This window comes from Echinops telfairi, unplaced genomic scaffold (assembly GCF_000313985.2).
Source record: "Echinops telfairi isolate 266 unplaced genomic scaffold, ASM31398v2 ScPeMD7_7472;HRSCAF=8510, whole genome shotgun sequence".
In the NCBI taxonomy this organism is placed as follows: Eukaryota; Metazoa; Chordata; class Mammalia; order Afrosoricida; family Tenrecidae; genus Echinops; species Echinops telfairi.
Window position 1 is genome coordinate 1703670 of NW_022111376.1, and position 7810 is coordinate 1711479.

Genomic DNA, 7810 nt, shown 5'->3' on the forward strand with positions numbered 1-7810 from the left:
CAGTTCCCTGCTTCAGCTTGCAAGGATGACTTCCTGCAAGACATCCCCAAAGAGAAACCACATGGACCTACCCCGATGCAGCCCTGGGTGCTGGAGCAGCTGTGTGGAGACCCCTGCCAGCGCTGAGATGCTTACACGTTCACTGACTCGGCTTTCCTCCTGCATTGAGTCTGCTTTGTGAGATGGAGGAGGACTTTCTGGATTGGTGTTGGACATATGGGTTAATAGGCTAATGTTGGACTTGTGGGCTTGGGCAGTACTGGGTTGGGATGTTTTTCTTGATGCACAGTTAACCTTTACATAAAACTCACACATGAGTTTCTGTGGATTTGTTTCCCTAAAGCACCCAGACTAACACAAAGTCCTCAACAATTTTGTCTTACTTGGCTCCACAATCAGCTCATGGAAACAGGGGTTAAAAGATCCAAAGGCACATCATATTAGGTAAATCTGCTGCACGAGGCCTCTTGGAAGAAGTATGGCCAAAGGGCTCCCTAGAGGCAAGGTTGACAAGACTTGTTCTTATAGACACTGAACATGTTATCAGAGGACACCAGTCCCTGGAAAAGGGCATCATCCTTGGCAGAGTAGTGGGGTAGGGAGGAAGAGGAAGGCCACGAATGAGCTCAATCAACACAATGGCTCCAACAATGGGCACGTGCACAGAAGCAGTTGTGAGGCTGGCAGAGGACCAGGCAGTGTTCGGTTCTGCTGTGCGTTGGGTCGCTATGCTTCAGAACCAACGCAACGGCACCTAACAACAGCAATGTTGGAACTGCAATCGTATGAACAGTCCTTTCCCCCCACAAGATATTGAGAATTTTATTCTTTTTTTAAAACAAGCATTTATTCTGTTGTTATACAAATATACACAGCCAGTCCAGCAGTTTCTGCATCTATAATTCAGTGGCGTCGATTGACATTCTTTGTTTCAGGCAAGTTTTCACACTCCTTTTCTCAGCTGTCTCTGCTCCATTAACAAACTCCCTGCCCCCTAAGGCTTCTGTCTAACCTTTCAAATTGATGATTTGACCTCATATTGTAGAAGAAAAAGCATTGTGGTATGATATATGAATTATGTACGCCAATAAAATAAGTAGTTTTAAAATAAAAAGAATCGTGTATAGTTTTTTCCGAATCATTAGCTTGTCTTCTTCTCCCTCTTCCTTCCCTATCCCCGTCTTCCTGTTTACGTGACTTTCATGATGTGACCGTGATTTACAGGAGCCCTGGTAGCATAGTGAGTTCAGTGCCCCCTTACATTTGTTTTGGTAGTAGGCAAAAAAAGGGTGGGGGGAGGAATTAATTTTAAAACGGATTTGTTTTTACATTTTTAAAATATGTGATAACTAGTTGATTTTCTTTATTAGGATTGACCAAAGAATTAACCATGTGAATATTGGGAATTAATCTCAATTCACTAAATTAAATATGGTTATTTGTAGAACACTTATTTTCGGGCATGATAAAGATACTTGCCACCCCTAAAATCAACAGATACTAATTTTTTCTAAAGTGGAACTCTAGGTGTTTGGCAGATATTTTCTTCAACCGTATATAAACCCAAAGAGAATTTCTTTCTTACTGACAATATCCCATGTATAGAAAACGGGTCACTGTTTCTTTCTTCTTTTTCTTTTCAGTTTTATTGGCAGATAACCAACATCATACCATTCAATTATTTAATCATGTCAAGAAAATTGTACAATCATTATCACAATCAATTTCAGAACATATTCTTCCTCCCCGCCCCCAGCTATAACTAAATCACCTTCAAAATGATCTGTGTAGTTGCCTTCAGTTCTAATGCTCTCTCCCCCTCCCGTCTTCACTGTTTACTCCTGAAATCCCCTCACCCTCCCCATCTGTCCCCACTCCCACTGATCACCCTACACACCCTGCAAATCCTTGTACCAGTTATTATCTTTATGCATCCACTCCTTGGGCGCTTCCTAAACTGGTAAACCCAACAGAAACAATAAAGAACAAAAACGAAATGAAATGGTAAGGGTAAAACAATAGCAATATAAAGATGAAAATACCCCAATAAGCAGAAAGCAAAGATCTCCATCTATATTTAAAAAGCCAGGAACAAGCAGGAGATCCTTGCACTGACAACAAATTCAGGTTGAGTCTAAAGGGAGGTCAAGTTGTCAGGTTTGATCCAGCCTAATCAGGATTACAATGATCTCGGTTTGATAGTGAAGCTGTTCCAGACCTTTGCCTGTGGTTAGAGGCGATCTGTCAGTGGCTTAATGTGACTAGATACTCTGCACATGGGTTTTGGGTGCCCACTGTCGTCCTCCACAGCCTTCCGCAAATTGCATGTTCACAGTTTCAGCTCTGACACTTCTCCCTTCATCCTATTTGAATTTTGTACTTGTCATCTTTGAAGCACACAAGCTGGCGTGCTTCTTGTGTGGGCTTAGTTGACTCCTCACTTAGATGGCTGCGTATTTTTATGTAAGCCTTTAAGACCCCAGACACTATTCCGATGGATAGCTGGGAACCATCGCTCTCTTTGTTGTAGCACCCTTAGCTTCAGTGATCATTTCATGAAGGTGAGTATGGAACCGGGCCATGTGATCAGAACTAATACATGGTCTTTTATTGGGACTTGAGTTAAGTAGGTGCCCAGAATCCATCTGCTTGCCCATGGAATATGCACAACTGAGGTTTACATTGTCATTCATCTTTTTTATAGATATAAATCATTTTATTGAGGGCTCTTATAGCTCCTATAACAATCCATACATCACTTGTATCAAGTACATTTTTACACATGTTGTCATCATCATTTTCAAAACATTTTCTTTCTACTTCAGCCCTTGGTATCAGCTCCTCATTTTTCCCCTCCCTCCCTCACAAACCCTTGATAATTCATAAATTAATTTTTAATGTCCTACACTAAAAAGGGATGTCTCCCTTCACCCACTTTTCTATTGTCTGTCCCCCAGGGAGGAAATTATATCTGGTTCCCCTTTTCTCCCCCCACCCCCACCCACCTTTCCCCTACCCTCCTGGTATGGCTACTCTCATTATTGGTCCTGAGGGGTTTATCTCAGAATTGGATTTATCTCAGTTTTTGGTTTATCTCAGTAATTGGATCCCCTTTGTTTCCAGCTCTTATCTGTACTGGTGTATAGTCTCTGGTCTAGCCGGATTTGAAGGTATTATTGGGATCACGATTGTGTGTGTGTGTGTGTGTGTGTGTGTGTATAAGCATTAAAAGAACTAGAGGAAAGTTGTATGTTTCACTGGTGCTATGCTGCACCCTGACTGGCTCGTCTCCTCCCAAAAACCCTTCTGTAAGGGATGTCCAGTTGCCAACAGATGGGCTTTGGGTCTCCACTCCGCACTTGGCAGCTGTCTTATGTGACAAAATTAAACTCCCATATGACCCAGTACATTATCACCAGTAGCCAGCCAACCAGGAAATAATCAAACAATCATTCATACAAAGAAAAACTAGCTAAAGGCAGGAAAACAAAAACCCATATAAACAAAAAAGCACAACACTGTTAGTCTCCCCCCTGGGGTATAAGGCGATTGCACTGCTGAGATCAATATTCCTACTTCCTCCCCCTTCTGAATACCTCAGTCCTCAGTCCCAGGGTGCAGGCAACTTCAGGGCAGAGCTTAGTTTATTCAATTGGACCCCTATGTTAAGTCTTTCTGATGCAGCCCCTGCTTTATTTCACAACCGAACGTTGTTCTCTTAAATCGGCCATCACAAAAAACGAGGTTCAAGCAAAACTGTTTTTATGGGGGGAAAAATTCACGGTTGCTTTTAGCAACAACAACAAAAAATTCACTATGACCATAGAGAACCTTTCCAGGTGTCGCCACTGGGTACACTACCTCAGGGTGAGTTGCTGGATGCTCGCGTAGTGGGAAACGTGTGTACTAAGAGAACTGCGCCCAGCAAAGCTTTTTTCTGTTGTTTTTTTTTCTTGTGGGGTTTTGTTTTGGGTACCCCTTGTATTAAACTATTACAGATGGCATTATACTTCATGCTAGATTTTGAAATGTCTTCTTTGAAGATGAATGGGAAGATACTCTTCTTTAAATTGTCATTGTCAACATCGTAAACTATATGCTTGTCTGATTCAAAATGGCCAACACAAGTCCATTTCAGCTCTCTAATGGGCCAGGATATTGAACTTCACTCTTTCCATTTCATTTCTGATAACTTCCAATTTTCCTACATCCATTGTTTGTCCATTCCGAGTCCAATTATCAATAGATATTTATCACTGTTTCCTCTAACTTTGAGCCACGCCTCATCAGCAAACAAAGCTCCCAAAAGCTTACTCCTACCATGTTTTATAGTTGACTGTACTTTGAGAAGGTAGTTCTTCCTCAGTCATATTTTGAGTGACTTCCGATTGTTGGGTCAGGGACAGGCCATCTGGGCCTCAACCCTTCTCTCTGCACATCCCAGGAAATGAAGCTGGCAGACCGTTCTCGGAACTGGCTCCAAGAATAACTGTCTTTCCTCCCCACCTGCAATGGCTGGACAATTGGACTCAGGGAGAACATGACAGCAGTGGAAAATCCCCAGCAGCTGTAGCCCCAACCCCTTGTCAAAGGGACCCTCCTCGGCCTCTCCTTTAAAAACCCACCACTCTCCTCACTGGGCTACTTGCTAGAACACAGAACCTCATCCCGGAACTTCTTTTCTAATAAAGAGCTGTGACAGCCTCTTACCTTTTTTTCTCTCTTTGTTTGTCCTCTTGCCCCAGTTTACCTCTCCTTGGGTGCCAAAACCCGGGGTTAGTAAAGAGGTGTCTTGACATTGCCCTGCCTGCCCTTGGGCGAGTGCAGCGCCCCTTTCCTCCAACCCCCCCCTTCCTTCAGACCAGAACTTTTCAGCTGCCATCCTGTCCATCTATGAGTGAGTACCTCACTAAGTTATATCTCTGCTATTTTATCTCTCCTTATTGTGGTTGCCCCTCACCATCAGTTCCCTCCGCTACCCCTCAACTTCCAACCACCCCTCTCCAACCCTCCCCCCGCCCCCAGACTCCAGGCCCTGCATCCTCTCATTTGTCTTCCCCTGTCAGTCATCATACCCATTCACACCAACCCCTCCTATGCCCCCTACGGGAAGTTGCAAGCACTGAAGGTCTCCTCCATGTCCACATTCCCTTCTCTCTCCCTAACTTATCCCAAATTTAAAAGCACTGAAGTTCATTTTCCAATAATCCCACCACCTACATCAAAGAGTTTCGCTCTCTATCTCAAGTCTATGATTTATCATGGCAAGATTTTTTTTAGTCTTTTCATCCACTCTCACCTCAAATGAAAGAGACTGTGTTTTTGTCACTGCCCAACAGCATGCATACCAGATTCATCTTACTGACCCCAACATGCCTGTGGGTAATGAGGCAGGAACCAGGCTGGAGTTACCAGACTGATGCCCAGGCAGGGCAGGATGGCCAGGCCCGCCAAGACCAAGAGCTCCAGTGTGTCTTGGCCAGCCTCTAGGCAATTTCTCACAAAGCAGTTAATTTTAATAAGCTCAGGGAGATTACTCAAAGGCCAAATGAAAATCTGGCAGCTTAAAAATTTTTTTTTCTGGCAGCATTTTTAAATGGCCTGACTAAAGCCCTTACCCAATACACCCACCTATACCCAACCTCACCAGCAGGGGACATTGTCCTCGCCACACATTTCATTACTCAATCAGCTCCAGACATTAAAAACATTTTTTTAAAAAGGCCAAAGACAGCCCTCGGACTCCTGTCTGGTACCTGGTAAATATGGCTTTTAAAGACTTTAATACCAGAGAGAAGCAGGCAGAGGCAGACAGGGAGTCCCTAAATTGCCAGAAGGCAAGCTTATAGAACCAATACTTGATTTCAGCCCTGAGGCCCTCGGGAACCAAGAAGAAGTCGGCATCCTCCTCAGGCCCTGGGAACAGCAGTTTCAGACACTATCTGGAAGCCTGCTTCAAGTGTGGCCAGCAAGGTCCCTGGGCCAAATACTGCCCACGACCTGGTCAACTCAACAAGCCTTGTCTGGCATGTGACTAATGGGGCCACTGGAGAACTCACTGTCCTTTGGCACCCAGCCATGGAAGGCCAGTCCCTCCAAGCCCTGACCCACCAAGCCCTGAGCCACTGGGCTTAGCTGCCATGGATTGACAGAGCCTGGACTCAATGATCTCAATCACCCTTGCCTTGCCTGGGGTAACAATCACGGTAGCAGGTAAGGTTTTGTCCTTTCTGGTAGATACAGGGCCTGCCTTCTCTGTTTTGCCTTCCTTTTCTGGTCCTTTACCGTCTTTCCCAGGTCTCTGTCATGGGAACTGATAGCTGTCCTGCTCACCCATTGTCCACTGGGCCCCTTATATGTCGGGTAGATAGCAGGCCAGTTACGAAAAAAAAAAAAAGATAGAGACAGTAAGTTTTAAATAGTCACAAAAGTATACAAAAAGCTGTTAGCCAAGAAGTTAATGAGAACGAAGCAATGAACGTGTTCATTAGAATCACAGAAAATGCAGAATAGTAAACAATCCTTGGCTAACCAGCTACCGGCAGTAGATAGTCCTTCACCCAAGAAAACACCCCAGTAGCTCATTCGCCTGGTTAAAAGTAATCCAGGAAGCTGCTGCCCTCCTCAATGTTTTAAAAGGAATCAATGCAACCACTTGCTTTCTCTGTGCCTCCCTACAGCACACATTATTAGCCGCCGTGTCCTTATTAACTTTTTCCCCATCTACCAAGTGCAGGGAGCGCCCTACACCCTTACAGGGAATTCCTTTTTATAATCCTTCCAACATAAGCAAAAACAGAACATATCCCATTTGCTATCAAAAGCCAGCAGCCTCAAGCCACCAGTGCAACAATACCCACAGCGTAACAGGGGTTCTCAGCACCCCCACCCCCCGCCAGGAATGTTCTTTTTGTGCCAATGGCACCCTTACCAAATGCATCATTGACTCTGTAACAAGCTCCTGCCTCCCAACCACTGTGGTTCCCCAAATTACTATGTATGGGACTACTGAATATAAATGGCTATGGGGTCCCCAAACCAACCCATGCAACAAAAGGGCTGTCTTCCTACCTGTATTTGTTGGCCTTAGCTTTGCCTCCTCGCTAGCATCAGTTAGGCTTTCTAGTGGGGCCCTCAGCCAAAGCGTAGTTCAGGCACAAAACTTAAAAAAAACCCCCTCTAGTTGGTCATGGATTCTACTTCAGAATCCCTAATCTCCCTACATCAACAGCTTACTTCCATAGGACAAGTAACCCTCCAAAACTGTAGGGCCCTAAATCTCCTAACCGCAGAAAAAGGAGGCACCTGCATGTTTTAAAAAGGAAAATGTTGTTACACATGAATGGATCTGCAATAGTGGCGCAGAATGTAAGAGTTCTTAATAAAATGGGGACAGAATCAGGAACCATCCACAGGACAGCACCTCATTAACATCTTGGTCTCAAAACCCTTCTGTCTCCTGGCTTCTCCCTTTGGTTGGGCTGCTAGTAGTCATGTTTTTTGTTGTTAATAGCCCCCAGTGTTTTCAACTTTCTCCAAAACAGAATAAAGGACATAACCAATGTCACTGTTAACCAGCATCTTTTACACCCTTACAGCCCCTGCCTACCAAACCTGACCCAGCACACTCCCGCTTGTAGGCCCTTGTCGCCACCCCTACCCCCTCGCCATCAGCAGGAAGTAGCCAGAAAGACTCACGTCGCCCCCATGCACCAAAAGGCCGGGATGTTGGGTCAGAGACAGGCTGTTTGGGCCTCAACCCTTCTCCCTGCACGTCCCAGGAAGCGAAGCTGGTGGCCCATTCTAGGAA